Consider the following 16,117-nt stretch of genomic DNA (forward strand, 5'->3'; position numbering starts at 1 on the left):
GAAATTTGGAACGCTCGCGAGAAGTTTCTGAAAAGCGTTACTCGGATAAACGTCGCGCTTGCTTGAAAAGGGACATTCCCAACGGGCGGTGAGGGGGGTGGACAAAGTATTAACGCGAAACGTTGGAGCTGTACGACGCGAGTTTTCAACTTTTCCCGTGGCCCCGATTTATCCACTCCCGAGGTTCGTGGAGCGGTTCCGTTCGTCGAGGTTCTCGATTGTCGTCGCGCGACCGCGCCGACTGTTTCGATTCCGAGTTTGTTTTTATTCCCTTCCCCACCATTTCTGGCTCGCGGTGAATATTTTCACTTTAGCCGGCGGCAGCGCTTCGAAATATTAAATTTCGCCGGAATTGGGGCGAGGTCCGTTACGAGGACCATTTTCCGCGTAGGAACACGATCGACCAACGCTCGCGTTCGCGTTCGCGTTCGCGCTGCGGTGTGTACTTGTAATTGCCGCGGCGGGTTCGGCGGCGAAAATCACCGGGGCGACGTCGTGCTTGCGCGATAATAACAATAACGGCGACGATAACGGTGACGAGGACGAGACCGCTCGTGGAGCAGCTGGACGCGAACGCTTCGACGACAAAAATATTCCGCGGCTTCGCCCGGATACGTTTTAATTAAAGGGCGTATTCAATCGCGAGCCGAGCGTTTCAACGCGGATAGAATACGGTGACGCGAGAAATTAACGCTCGACGGCGATACCCTTCTTTTTCGATTCGTCTCGTCGATTTTCACCGCGAGTCTCGCGTTTCCTGCGCCGCGACTTTCGAACCGTATTACCAGCGTACGCGTAATCGCGACCGGCGGAAAAATTCTCTAATTTCCGCACCGATCCGAGAGATCCTCCCTCTTTCTTGATATTGTTCTTCTCTTACGCTCGAACGCGTCGAAACGCGCGTAATCGTCTCGTCGCTCGCGAAATCCTTCGAACGAAGAACTCGTCTCGCGAAACGCTCGAGAAACGTTGAAATCGCGCCGCGATAACCGGAATCGAGTCCCGAACGTAAATGGCAACGAGTGTGTACATTACGCGGAATAATTCCGCGACATTTCCAAACTTTAATTATCCGTTACGCGGATTTCGTTCGCGGCTTCGCGCGTCATTTAATTACGCGCATAAATTCTCGTTACGGCACGAATTTGCTAGTTTCGGCGCCTATCGTTAGTCCGCTTCCACGCTTCGTAAATACGTTCGATCGACAGTTTGCGCGTTTCCGCGCGAACACTTTGCCACACCGGCGTCGAACCAACGGATATAAATTCGAATTACGCGAGTTCCGGTTGTTCGATGCGGTAATATCGCGTCTTTAGTGTGTCGCTCGAAACCAGTGGAAAGAAAGTAAAATTAAGCGGCGCGGGTACGCGGTTCAAAGGGAAGACGCGCTCGCGAGCGGTTATCCGACCGCTCTTAAAAACGATGTAACAACGCTAAACGCTTCGTTTGCACAATTTTGCAATCGTTGGTGAAGGTTGAGTCTCGTCCTCGGTGTCCCCGATTGTTTTCCTCGTTTCTGGTTCTTCGTCTGGCGTATCCGTGTTAATAATCGTACCGTCGCGCTCGGGCACGGAATTTTCCAGAATAGACGAGACGTCTTCGTTCCCGCGACTCTTCCGGCAGGTTCAACGAACAGCCCTCTCTCCGTTAAACGGTGTAATTCCGGTCTGGTTTCGAACCGGGAGAAGAATCTCGCGCGAGTGTCGCGTGTCGTCGAGGATAATCGTCGCACGGTTCGCGGAGTGCTCGTCGCCGCGAAACTTTGGAAAATAGTTTCGCTCGACGCGTGTCCCGTTCTTACCGAAGCTGGTTTCGAGCCGTGGAAATTCTACGGAGCCGTCGTATCCGTCGGAGGGATTCCAGTCGCCGCGGCCGCGAAACCGAGCGATAATTGTCGCGAACGTGACAACGGGGTGAGTCGGGTCCCTGTACACGAAGAAAACCCATAACGCGGCCCCACCGTGCGCTCTATTAACTGTCCAACTTGTCAAAGGCACCGCGAACTTTCGCGGCTTCGCGGCCATTGTTTCCAGCGCGCGGTCTCCGCTATCCTCGGTCCGTGAACTTCCGTTCGCGATGGCGGCTTCCGGTTATCGACTCGTCGAGATTGAAATTCTCGGCTGCCGGCCCTCCCTCGGCCCCGTACCTACCTTTCGACCCCCGCGGCACGAGATCGAAATATCTTCTTCCACGGGAGACACAAACGACCACGATCCTGCGAAACTTTCCGTCCGGAGATCCTCGCTGATTCGGTCCGTGCCGTTGGATCCCCGAATCCCGTGAAACTCCGCAATTGAATTCTTTCCCAACGTTATCGGACCGAGAACTTTCCAAAGTTTAAGGGGAACGCGCGTTAAGGGGAGCCAACCGATCGAGAGACGCGACCGTGTCGACGGTGCGAACGGAACGTGTCGCTGGAATCGTTTCGGCTCCGGTTCGGATACGTTCGACCCATCGAACTTACGCTCGAAATCGTCCGAACGATGATCGACGGTCGCGCGGAGACTCAGCCTCGAGTATACGTTGGACACGGACACGGACGCGATCGTGTCCGACGAATCAAAGGGACGCGAATTCCCTTGGTTCGAACATCGACGCTGCCCCGAACCCACGGGACCGGAAGACGTCACCGATTCGCGTAGAAATATTCTACGCATCAATTTCGGACCACGGACGAGCGGAACGGCACGCGGAGGGTTTCGTCTTGGAAACTTTTAAGCGAATACCTCGTCCGAAATAACGCGAATTAACTCGAATACGCAAAATGCCAGAGTGTACCGAAATAACAACGCATACGCGGACCGGGGGAATCGGTGCTCTTACGAGTTAACGTACCCGACCATAATTATCCGTGAAACCGTCTCCGGAAGATTTTCGAGACAGCGGAGAGCAAGTTGAAGCTGTCCCCGATGGAGAGAGGATTCCTAAAAATTCTGGAGATGCGCCAACGGAACGAGCAAAGGGGGTGCAGTTTTGCGGCGTGCCTCTGTCCGACTGCTAATGGAAACGTACCCCACCTACGGCCAGAAAATCTTGCGGATTATCCGGAGCTTTTTAATATTCCAGGATGTACGCTAATTTTAATAGAAACGCCGGCAGCCGAAGGCGAACCGCAACCTCGATTAAAGCGGCGCGACTCGATTCCGCGGGCGAAAACTTTTCCCCTATCCGTTGGAAATATTCGTCAGCCGGTAACCTCGATTCTCTACCTCTTTGTTCCTCTCCACCGTTGTCCGAGTTTGCGTCTTTCGTGAAAATTCGCGACACTCGACCGCGTCGAGACGGTCCTCAACGGGGGGTTGGGTAACCGTGTCTTCGTCAACGCGGACAAAAAAAAAAAAAGAACGACTTTTTTAACCCCCAAGAATTTGTTCGCGAGAAATTACCCGTCGCGTCGATTCGACTGGTTTTTCGCGGGAAAGGGCGGACGCGATACACGGTGGACCGTATAAAAAAATCAACGAACACGGCCGACGAATTAATTTCCACGCGCGCGTACAGCGTGAACGCGGTTACGCTTCTGCGCGATTCCAGTTCCGAACGATGATGGTCCGATGCGGAAATGGACGGAATTTTGTTCAATTCTATCCCATCGAGTAACGAACGATTCGTCTAGGACGATTTTTAAATCGCGAAAAATTGAAAAAATTTCGCGTTATCCGAAAATTTCCCCCTTTTTTCCGCGAACGAAATCCGGAAAAATTAAAAGGGAAAAAGAACCGGTCGGCCGGCCCGAAGATAATTTCGTCGGATGTACGTGCGCCAGATTTTCCGAAAAAATATTGAAAATGGACAAAGTTATTCCGCGGTCCGCAAAAACGTGTATTTCGAAAAAAATGCAGTTAAAGTTTAGCCCAGCCGCATCGACGTTTGCATACGGATTATCGTATTTTTACCATTCGTATTTTTATCGTTGATGCGATCTCTCCGATACGATCTTCCGACTTTTCCGTGTGATATTTTTAAGGGTTCGAGTCGTAGTTCCGCGCGGACGGGAAAATTCCTCCGGTTGCTTCGCGAAGCGTCTCGGGAAACAGGTAATTGGACGAGTTTTTGCGATATTGACCTCAAGTGGGTAAATTTTTTGGAAGGTATTTTAAAACGAGTTCGAATATCGGTGTCGCGTACGATCGAACGAGCAAATTGAAAAAGAATTCGTCCCGATGTACCGGTAGAGTTAACTCCATCGACGTTGCTCGCGTATAATGGAATTAACCGAGGCGTTTCGGCCGCGTTCTCCCTGCCGAGGCGTCTTCGACCCACGTTGCCCGCGGAATACAATTACTTTAATGCGCCTCCTCGAGGACCGCGCGGACTCTCGGGGCACGAGAGGATCCCCCATCGAGCACGTGAACCGTTCGAGGTTCGCGCCGCGGCCGGAAACGCTTCCTCGGGCTCGAATTCCAGCAGGATATTCGAGGAAAATCACCGCCGGGTCTCCAAGTAACGAGCTCTCTCGCGAGTTTCGGCTCCCGATGTTCCGAGCGTTAGTTTCTCGCTCACGATTTTAATTACACGGGACAATCGGTGCGAGGTAGGCGGAAGCTTCGGGTTCTCGAAGCGTTTGCTTGTTTCTTTCCCCGGTTAAGTGGACGACAACGGTTCGGTAAAGTGCCAGGGACGCTTCTCTCCTCGATGGATCGATTAGAGATAATTGTCCGTAATCGAGACCCCGTTCGCTTATTCTTTTTTTTTTTTCTCTCCCTCTCTCGTCCTCGTTCCCGTAAAAAGGGTTACTCGACGCGCTCCGAAGAACGATCGACGATGTACTGGAAAGTTTCCCGGTCGTTCGCCGTCGTCGGCACGTTAAATTGTCATCGATTAATCGAATTGGCAACGGCCCGTTAAGTGGAGCCCGCTTCGATACGAGCGTTCCCGTCTCCGCGAGTGCAAAAGCAGAGAGTTATTGTACTTTCTCTTGGCTCGATCGCTCTTGTTCGCGTTCTCGTTATCGTCTCGTACGCGTGTTCCTATTTTTCACGTTTCTTCGCCCGCGAGTGGATCGTTGTTCCCTTCTTCTCTTCGACGCGCGCAACCTCGAACAGGTCCGTGTTCAACAGCATCGACGTCGAACCCGCAGCGTTTATTCGAACGTTACGCGTCCTATCTTAAAGACTCCCGAAGAATCGCTCGTAGTTCCCCGCTGCCGGAAGCGCGAGTCTTATCGGTGGAGGATTACGGTGTTCGGAGTTGGAGCGATTCGAAAGTAGAGAGGAAAGTTCTCGAACCGTGCTTCTTTCCCGTCCTCGGTGGCTTTGTTTCGCGGAATAGAGACGAACGGAAGTACGCTGCTTAATGGAAGTTCCGGATACGCTCCATTACAGATATTCAGCGAGGCTGTATTCGACCGCGCGAACCCGGCCGAGAAAGACAACCGGCTGGAACTGGGTTACGATCGCGAACCAACCAGCGATAAATCCTCGACTGGTAAGATTCCGCGGGTTCGTCGTTTCTCGCGGCGGTTCGGGGAATCCACGAGCGGAAAAAAAGTCGCAACATTGTCCGTGCTTATTTCGCGCGCTCTCGCGGCCGAACGCGCGGAACTTTGTCGAACGTTTCAAAGACTCGAGAACCCTCCCTCTTCCGAAATTTCGTTCGAGCGGTCGAATCGTAGCTCATCCGCGAAATTGTCCTCGCGAGAAGCGAACGACCCGCTCGGTAAACAGATAAATCAGAGTGACTCCGTGGCGCCCTGTCGCGCGCTGATTTTGCACTTTCCGTCTTGCCAGTTCGGACCTCTTCGACGCGGTTTGCCCGGTGAACGTCAAAGGTGGAGCCGAGACGAAGCACGGGGTTGCCTCGCGAATCGTTAATCGGGAGTTCCGGTGTCCCGCCTCTTCGTTTCGAAGCTCGTCGTTCCTCGAGCCCTAGGAGGCGTCGCTCCGGTTTCTCGGGCGGGTCGTACGGTCGTATTAACGACGTTGTACGGGTTACTGGGTTTTATTACGTTCCACCGAGTGGGTCCGCGAACGGAGACGAGCAGCTGTTCGCGGTCGAGGAAACGAAACGTTTCTTGGTTTCGGGGGCGTCTCGATCCTCGTTGATTTCGGGGAGCAGCGAATCCCGCGGTATCGCTAAACGATCCGCGGTGAACGAAAACGGGTAAACGCGTTCAGCGATCGCGAAACGTCGAGAGAGAAAAATGTCCGGCGTCGCGGCTAATCCTCGAAAACAATGAAACAGACGGAACGGCTGGCGTTCGAGATAACCGTGTTCGTGGACGCGAAAAAAGCAAATAAACGCCGGTGAACAAAAGAAAAACGGGGCACGGGGCTCGCGTAACAGGATTTGAAATCATTGCGGTTTCCAACGACGTTGCCAGCCCACGGGCTCGGTCGGCCGTAGCGGGTAGTTTTACTACCGTCTGACCGACGCGGACCGTTTCCACTGGCCGTGTACCGGCAGTCCCTTTACTGCCGCGTCGAGCGAGGCAGGAAAAGAACGGGAAAGAAAACGAAACCGGGCCAGAACCAGGACAACCTCGTCCTGGATAATCCTCCGGATTTATTCGAGCACTACTTTTTCGCCCGAGCCAGCCGCGCGAGGTAGAAAACTAGACAGAGAGAGAGAGAGACCGAGAGATAGACAGAGAGTACAAAGGGGCAGCCTTAAAGGTAGAACGCACAGTGGACTCGAGGGACTCACATTTTGCGGCACTTCACGGGCGGAACTCGCGCTGCAACGTGAGTTCCCCCTGTGCGATCCCGGAATCGGTTTCCAGATTCACCGAGGCACGCCCGTACATTACTCTCGGTAGTTTCGCGACCGCGGGAGGAAATAGGACGTAAAACGGTCGTATAGGAGAACATTAAGGCGGTAGCGGCGCTATTTCCTCGGAGAGTGTCGACGTATACCTCGCGAGGAACGCGAGGAGCGCGTGGCCACGCCGAGCGGGATCGATCGATCACCCGTGAAACATTTTCCCTTCCATCGACGGAAGTTATCTTCGACGCGGAAGGGAAACCCGTCGATCTGGGTCAGTGGAGCGTTTCGATAAAATTCGGACCGCCGGCGCACCGAATCCGCTCGTGCTCGACTCGGTATTTTTATGGCGGCCGGTTCGCGGCTCGTTCGAAATCCTGGCACGGAGCCAGCCTTCGGGGAATAAAATCGCGGCTCGGCTAATCGGGGAAAAAATTTCCTTCGAGGAGGAAAAACATTTTTTTCCTTCCGTCGCGCCGGCTGGCTGCTCGGATAAATTTTACAACGCGGCCCCGGCCACCACCGGTCTCTCGATTAATTACCGCGAGCCCGTTTTATCGTTCGACATCGGCTCCGTATCGTGAGAATGCCGCGAAATCCTCGTTCACCCCGATTAATTGGCACGATCTCCTGCGCCGAACTCTACGCGATTCGGGGGAGAAAACTATACCCCCGTGCGCTCTCCCGGACCACCGAAACGGCTGGAACGTTGCGGAATCGAGACTCGAGCGACACGGCTCGAAACGCGGTTCAACAGCGAACGATTTTCAAAAAACGGTAAATCGTCCAAGTTTATCAATTTTTTACGCGTTCCGGAGGTACAGTGCACGGTAAATCGCGTTAAATTTCCGATAGAACCGTTTCTTTTTATATCTACTTTAGCTTCGGGATGCATACGAGAGCACGGAGAGCACCTATTAAACTTTAAGGAGCGTTTTCACCCCGTGTGTTCGTTTATCTCCGGAGATCGTGTACCACGATCTTTGCATCTCGGCGTAATCGCTGCGCCGCGAAGAAATATTCGGTTCCCGATGACTCTCGAAATTCTTCGTACCTCGAACGTTCTGTTCTCCTTCTTACGGGGTCCCGGGACAATCTCGAGCCACGTGTTCGCTACACCGTTGTTTCGCGAACAACGTAGTCGTCGCTGCTTAAACGGGAATTAGAAACACACGGAGGGCAACGGAACTAGTTTTTCAAACGACGAGCTCCCCCGGGGCAATACGTGAAATATTTAATTCTCCGCTCGGCAGTTTGACAAAAAAATTTCACGAGACCGGATGAAACATTTCTCGGCTCGACGAGCTCGAGCGAGTTTAATCCCCGCAGCTAGCGCCCCGCGAGCTACCATCGCGGGGATTTTCTTCCCCTCTTTCGTCGGGGAGAACTCTCGTCTCTCGAACTCTCGTCGCGAATTTTCCAGACGTTCGATCGTCGCGATCAACGCGCTCGAGAGTCGCGGTTTCCGGCAATTATCGCGCGCCTCCGGAGGAAGCGATTTACCAATCCTCCCGTAATCTCGAGACGACTCCCAATTTGACGCGTCTGGAAACGCGAAGAGGAGAAGCACGAGGAAAAACAACCGCGATATTCCCGAGGATCGTCCTACGGAAGTATCCTCGTCTCTCGAACGTGGCCCTGGAAGTTGCTTCGTCGTCGCGACGTTCTTGCGCTTCCTAGGACGTGTTTCGGTGACGATCGCGAAAGTCTACGAGTTCCCCGCGTCTCCGTAGAATTCCAAGACACAGTGTTACCAAAGAACCGTGTCACGAGTATCCGAGGAACGAGCCACTCGAGGCGAATCGAAACAAGAACGAAGGGATCTCGGAGCGGATCCTCCCCAGATGCGCGGTTTCTCGCGCGATATTTCGCCTCATCGAGGAGCGAATCGTTCGCGAGAGAGGGTCACTCGCGATGCCGCGGGAGTATTCCAGCTCGGAGGATTTTACGGCCGAACGTATCTTCGATCCCCCGGATCTTTATTGCCCGTAATAGTAGAAAACGATGGCCACGCGCCGGTTCCCATGTAAATTCTTTTAATACCCTTCTCGAGCGTTTTACGAGCTATACCGTCCGGCATATCGCGGTAGGGAAAGTAGCCTCCGTCTCGACCTCTCCGAATCGGGGTGGCCGAGGATCTTGGCCGCGTAGATAAGACCCGGGTGCAGGGTCAAGTGGTCTTCGAATTTAACCGCGAAACGACCGTTCACGGTTCCCGCGTAAGCACGTACCGCTGTGTGCGGAACCCCGTAGTTGCTCCCACGGTTTACGACGACTGTATTTATGCCACGGGTACGTGGACCACGTCGAACGAGAACGTTTCTCGATACGAGCTCGAGCTTCGATTTTCCCGCTACGTCGAATTTTCGACTAGATCGATCTCGCCGGAAACGAAGCCTTCGTTATCGATTCCCCGTGGTTTTCGAGCAACTTTCGATCGCGGAATCGCGTCTCCGCTTTCGAGCCGCGGTTCTCGGCGTACCGCGACGCGTAGATTACGATCGTCGGCGACGAGACGAATTCTATCGGGGCGTCGATTCGCGGGGTAACGAAACGAGGGAACAACGGTGACGGTAAGACGCGGTTCGTTACTTCCGACACTTTGTCACCGTAGAGTGAAATTTCCGTTATCGGTATCGATGGTGCGTAAACGCGTCTCTCGGTACCGTTCGCTGAACGAGTGCTACGAGAAACGAAACGCGACGATAAACCACCACTCGCACGGATTCGACCGCGAATTATTACGAAAGTTTCGACGCCCTCTGTTTTAACGAAAGTTGCGGCAATTAAACGTCGTCGTCGACGCGTCTGAAAAGTTGGCGCGTTATCCTCGCGAAACTGCACGAGGGCCGCGAACAGTCCGCGCGCGTCCTCTATGGTAAACGTCTCGTTGACGCGGACGTTTTAAAGTTTCATAAATTGCGACGGTCCGCGGGGACAGGGGCGTGCACGGGATACGGTAAAACGGGGATTGAGGGGGAGGGGGCGAAAGGTGTCGCGGAATCGTCGCGCGAGCGCGGCACTTTTGCTTCCCCGGAAAACACGTATTCCCCGCGCGCGTGTCCCGAAACATATTTATGCGTTTTCACGCGACTGCATAAACCACGGGACTGACATTTTCTCGCGTGCGGGACGCATAAAGTATCCGGAGCGTTCGCCTTTTTTTTTTTTCCTTTTTTTTCTTTTTGCATTCATCGGCGCGGAATACGGTGCTACGCCGACGTGCCCGCCCGCGTCTTTTTACCGCGACGGAACGATCCTTTGCGGAAACATTCCTCGAAACGGTGGAGAAACTTTCTCGATCGATCCTACGACGAACAAAATTTGTCGCGGAACCCAATTCCGTTCGGATATAATTTTTCGACAAGTCTTTTGGTAGGGAAAGATAAAGACGAGGGAAGTCATTTATTTATTTATTTACGGGCGTAAACCTATCGATTTACGAAGAAAAATAACCGTAGTGCTTAAGTATAGAAAAAAGATTACAAAAGATTGTCCAACCGACGACGAAATTTAGCGAAATGTACAATCGGTCGAAGAACCAAATAACGAAAGTACAATACGGTATCCGATACTGTGGATATTTTTAAAATCAGAGTCGAAACGTTTTGCAAAACTGAGCTGCTCGTACGCCGCGTTACATTTTAAACGGAAGGAATAAAGTTACGTATCAGCGTAAATAGATAAGGTAAAACGAACGTGCTATCGAATAGGTCGGTTAAATTATTCATACACCGTGCAATGGTGTTCGTTGCGCACAAAGGATAACGTCTCTCATTTCGAGTCGGTCGTTCAAGGAGAACGGTTCAACCGCATTGCCCTCTGGTACGTGCTGCGTCACGGTCCTTCCGTCTCTGTACACCGAGCGATTACGTGCCCCGAAGCCTCGGCTTCTCGAACTGTATTAAACATCGCGTCGACGACCTTATTCGGACATTATCGTATCAACGGGCAAACCATCGAGATTCACCTCGACACCGTGCTTCGAGATTTTCCGCCGAGTCATCTTTACCGATCGTACGTCTCCGGTCATCTTTGCAGCGCGCGTGCGATAGGTGGTCGAGATAATCTTTGCGCTTTCGACGAGTCGCGAGAAAACTTTACCGTAATCGAAACAGATCGGTTAGCGTATCGCGGATCGGACAACTCGATAGATTTGTCAGTTCTTTTTTCCACGAGAGTCGCTTCGAATTTACCCTCGATCGAGAAAAAAAAAGAAAAACTGGTACCGCGGCATTGTACACCGGTGCGTTTTCTCGATTTATGCGTTGTAGTCGCGATCGGTTCACCGGCCCGTAACGCACGGGTTTCTTCGTTCGGTTTCTTTCTCCGACGCGCGAGCACGAAGGAAAAATTCCGGGAAGAAAACGCGGTCGAAACGCGCGCGGGGCCGACCGTTTCGATAAATTCGAAATTGCGTTTCGTCACGCAAACCTGGCCCCGCCGCGTTCAATTGAACGCCGAATTACCAATTCCCGCGACGATTTATGGCCCGTACGAAAAACACGGGACCGCGTCCTCCTATAATCGAGAGCAACGGAACGTCTCTGTCGTCCCAGCGACATTTTATTTTTCGCGGAGATTGCAATTCGACTCGTAACCGGCGGGAAATGGATTTATGATACGAGGGCCGTAACGAATACCGGCCAGCTACACGGAATAACAACGCGGAGGCCGCGGACGAAATAATGTTTTCGTGTTTTCTCCCGTATTAATTATCGAAACGAGGATATATTTTAACGGGCCGGGCCGCGATCCGGGTAATTAATTCGGGCGTCGAAAATGTTGCGTCTACGAGAACGAACGGTGGGAAGAAAATATACGCCGATGCGTGTCGCGTATCGAAATTTCGGCCGGAACCGGGACGGTTGTGTAAAACCACGGAAATTAAATTATCAGCTGCGACGGGAAGGGATAACGCGCGTTTAATTTTGATGCAAAATTTCCCATTCGTTCCCGACCGTGCTTGATGGAAATGAGTCCTGCGAGCGCGGAAAACGACAGGTTGTTGATTTATACGGTTCGTCGCAAATTATATCAACGAGGAGCTTTTTACGATTTATGTTGCGCGGCTCGTTGTATCGTTTATCGGTTCGCCGTAGAAATTCTGGGCTTCGCTCGCTCGTATTCTCGAGCGGGGGGCGCGCGGTCGTACGCGCCAGATGTCCCTGCGAGCGATCTAATAAATACTCGCGGAGAAATCGTTCGGTGGAATCGAAGTAATTCTTACCGGAGTAATTCTCGCCGTCGACGCTCCGCTCGCGAGAAACTTTGCGCCGCGTACGCGCGATCGTTCGCGACCGTTTCGAGGTGTCGATGTTCGGTGAAAATCCACTCGGTAGGCTTCGCGTTTCTTTGCTCGCGGCAAACGTCGCGTCGCGTAACGCGGGTAATTAAATTTGCGCGAGTGGTTCGAGTTCGTCGCGAAAAGATAACGAAGAAGTTGAACTCGCGCCAAGTTCTTCCGGAACGGCGAATCCGAGAGTAAGCACAAGCGCGTTAGAAAGACGGTTCATTCGAGGGGGAATGTCATCTTTCCGATTTCAAAGGACCGGTATATTTTTTTTCTTCAATTTCGAAAACGTCCTTCGAAAATTCCGATACGCTTCGACGAGACGCGCGGTACCAGGATTATCCCTCGCGGCATCGAGAGAAGCAAAGACGAGAAATAACCGCTCGGCTCGTCGAGGCGTCGAACGACGAACGCGAGTCGCTCGACAAACGTTTGCTCTCGCGGGACGAGCGCCGAGCCGTTTCCAGCCGGAAGAGGGTAATAAGGCAAAACGGAATACGGGAACTAGGTCCGATCGGGGCCTTAATTCCCGGCGTTCCCCTTTCATTTTTCCGTACGGCTGCGACCGTTTGCCATTCCCATCCATCGCGCCTCGTTATTAAGTAATATCGGGAGATTTCGTCTGCCGGTCCGACGCGCCGATAAAATTTTCATTTCGCGGTTCGCTGGCGTCGTCGACCGGTCGAAACCTTTCCCGGTATCTACGGTGCCCGCCACCTGGCTCGCCTCTTACTCACGGAAACTCGACCGCCCAACTTTCTGTGTCACCGAACGCCTCCCTCCGTCCCCCTCCTCTACCCTCCCGAATGCATCCCGCTTTTATCCGTGAACGCGCCAATTAATTGGCAGATTCTAGGCCGACAGGCTCGATTCTTTCGCCCGTGGACGAGCCAGATGCTTCGAGGAATTTTCCTCGACTTCGCCACACGGATCGACACGGTTTTCGAACTCGAGCGCAAGCTCGCGTCGTTTACCGGGAAAAACGAATCCCTTTCGATGTTTCGAGGCGCGTACCCCGCGCGACGAATCTTCGCGATTGTAATTTTCCTATTTGCAACAAGACCGTTACACTTGTGCGCAAATTTTCCTTTTCTCCAAGCGTCGGTTGCTAATTCGCGAAAAGATCGCTGGCTCGCGAATCCGAGTGTCTGGCGCCGAACGAATTCGGAGAATCGATTCGCAAATTAGCAATCGATGTGTAAAAAGGTTGCGGTAATTTCGTCGATACGCGTCTCTCGCACGTTGAATTTACACTCGAGGCGAGCGGAGGAGTCCTCGAGCGCCATCGCGGGAATTTTCGGTTCGCGAGACGAACGAGTTCGCCCTCGGTTGCGCACCCGCAACGGAATATTCGAATAATTTTTTAAACGGTCGAGAAAGGGGACCGAGGAGTTCGAAGAACGCTCTAGAAAGAAAGGATTTCCCTCGGCTGGTCGATCGTTCTCGAGTCGATTCGAATCTCGACTCGACGAAGTCGCTCGAGAGAGCACGTCGGCGCGTATCCGAGCCTCGACGCTTCGAATACAGTCGGTAAACACGATTCTTCGACGCGAAGGTTTTTCGTCTCGTTCGACGAACGTATCGAGTCGAGGTACCCTCGTTTTCCACGGTTCGTCTATTTCTCGCGCTTCGTCCGCGAAAATTTTAATTTCTAACGCGCAAACGAACGATTTGCACGAGAGGAGTTGGCTTCGTTTTACGAGCGAAACTTTCTCTACCGGCGAGCAAACATCGTCGTTGGTTCGTCGTCAAAGAGAATGTTTCGTGGCCGAAATACACCGGGAAATACGATTCCGGGGAGTCGTCGGTGATAGCTGGTTCCTCGATGTTTCGAAGTACGCGCGGCTCGCGTCCATGAAAAACGAAACGTAAGAAACACACCGATGCGAAATGTTACCGTCGTTATCGGGCCGTGTCGACGATACGACCCACTCTTGACCCTCGAGGCGTACCGTAATTACGCCGAAATCTGTACTCGACGCGTTCGATGAATCTCCTCCGACCGGTGCATCGAGTTTCCACTCGAGCCTCGAACGCATCCCTCGAAATCGACTCGCTCCGAAACACTTCCCATCCGCCGCGTCGTTTCCCCGTTTTTCGTTTTGTTTTTCTCACGGTCACTCGAAAAACCGACCGACCGTTTCCGACTCGCTTTCGAAACGCGTTTCCCGGCGCTCCGGTTTTTTCTATTTTCAAATCGGGAATCGCGGCGAAAAATTAATTAAAATTCGTAGCGCAGTCATTAGCCGACATAAAGAGTTTTCGAGCCCGTTGAAACACGGCGTTTTGTCTCTTCGATGACGAGCGAGGCCGACGCTTTGTCTCGCTCGTTCGACGGTTTCGAGAGGAGCCGAGTTCGCTTGGAAAAATTGCAAACGGTCGTTCGTCGATACGATGAAAATCGATGTAAATTAAATCGACCGTTTCTAGTCCCCGTTGTTCCCGCGTTTGGTCTCTTCGAGTCTCGTTTCCGCGGAGATCGAAGAGTCGACTCGCGAGTAAAGAATCGAAAGTCGAATCGCGATCGGAGGTAGGAGAAACGGGCACGATCGAAGCGTAAAATTGTCCGTGCGCGAAACTCGCCCGTACGCGGATCGTCCCCAACGAAGGATCGAGATCGGTGCGGGGAACGAAACGTTCTTGTAGCGTAGTTGAAAAAAAAAAGAATAAAAAAAGAAAAAAGAAACGAAATAAAAAGAGAGCCGAAAAAAAAGGGGAAAAGTATTTTACAATACTCGCGGACGTATCGTGCACCGTGACACGTTACATACTATAAGTTTCCAATTAATCCGTTCGATCGGACGAAACGATAGCGTAGGGGCGAGGGAACGAAGGGTAGGGGATCGGGCGGGAAATTGGGAGAGGGACGGGAAAAAATGAACTGGAAAAAACGAGGAAACCGATGGGGACAGTACGAGAGGACTTTAATGGATGGGAGTTTCCGCGGCGTAATTGGTCGGCCGTGAACGGCTCGTGGAATGTTTTCGCGTCCGACTTCCAACGCCCGCGCGCACCCCTGTCGTCCTCGCGACTATTTCCGTTTTCGAGCATTTTCAGGGGGGAAAGGGACGGTAGGGGTAGGTGGAAACGAAAGGAGCGAGAGGTCGGCACGCGGCGTTTCGGCACGTGGACCGGTCGCGTGCGTGTTCGTTGATTTTATTTCGATGAAAAGCTATCGGGGCGGGTATCGTACGTGTTACCGGGCGCGGGTGTTTGCTCGGACCCATAATTTAATACACGTCCACGTAGGGCCTGGCTCGATATCGGGGAGAGAATTTTATTTCCACGCCGTGCACCGTTTCCATTTGTTTCCCGCTGCTTCCCTACACTCGCGGAGGATACGGACGCGCCGAACCAACGGATAAATTTCGGTATAAACGAAATCGATGCAACGAAATTTATCTTCGGTACCGAGCGTCGAATCGAGTCGAAGAAAAATTGAATCGTACGATCGAAACTCACGGTTTACGGTTGCAGGATCGTTCGATCGCGTGGGCGAGGTTTCGCGGATCGGTTGGACGTTAAGAGCGAGGAAATCGATCCTCGAGGCGAACAAGAAGGGACGACGTATTTCGTTTACGGCGTTGACGAACCCGAGCGAGGATCGAGGTTACGATGCGCGAGCGATCGCGAGGTCGTTTCGACGAAAGCTCGATCGCTGCCATGGTTTTCATCGGATTTCCGCCCGGGCTTACGAGCCGGCCAATCCCCTTTTAATTGGGTTATTAGGCTCCCATTAAATCGGACACGCGTGGCCACCGGCGGCAATCGCCTCTACGTACGAACGTTCGCTTCGCAAAACACCGAACCTAACGCAATTAAGTCGGCGATCAGGAAATCGCGATCGGGTTGCCGGAGCTTTCGACCTAAATAGTTAATAATTGCCCGCCAACGTCCCGCTTCGTTCTCGATTCCCATCGAACGGAAAATTGCACGATCGGTGGAAATTCGTTTCGGTTTTTCGATAGCCGCGCGATTAACTTCGAACGAGCCGTGGCATCGCGAAATTCTTCGTTAAGAGGTACGGAGGTGCGCGCCACGTCGCGAAAAAAGAATCTCGGATAATCGTCGTCCTCGGAGACGTTCGCCAGCGCTGGAAGTTTCGAGATATTTCGGTTAAAA

Source organism: Ptiloglossa arizonensis, chromosome 9 (genome assembly GCF_051014685.1).
Source record: "Ptiloglossa arizonensis isolate GNS036 chromosome 9, iyPtiAriz1_principal, whole genome shotgun sequence".
In the NCBI taxonomy this organism is placed as follows: Eukaryota; Metazoa; Arthropoda; class Insecta; order Hymenoptera; family Colletidae; genus Ptiloglossa; species Ptiloglossa arizonensis.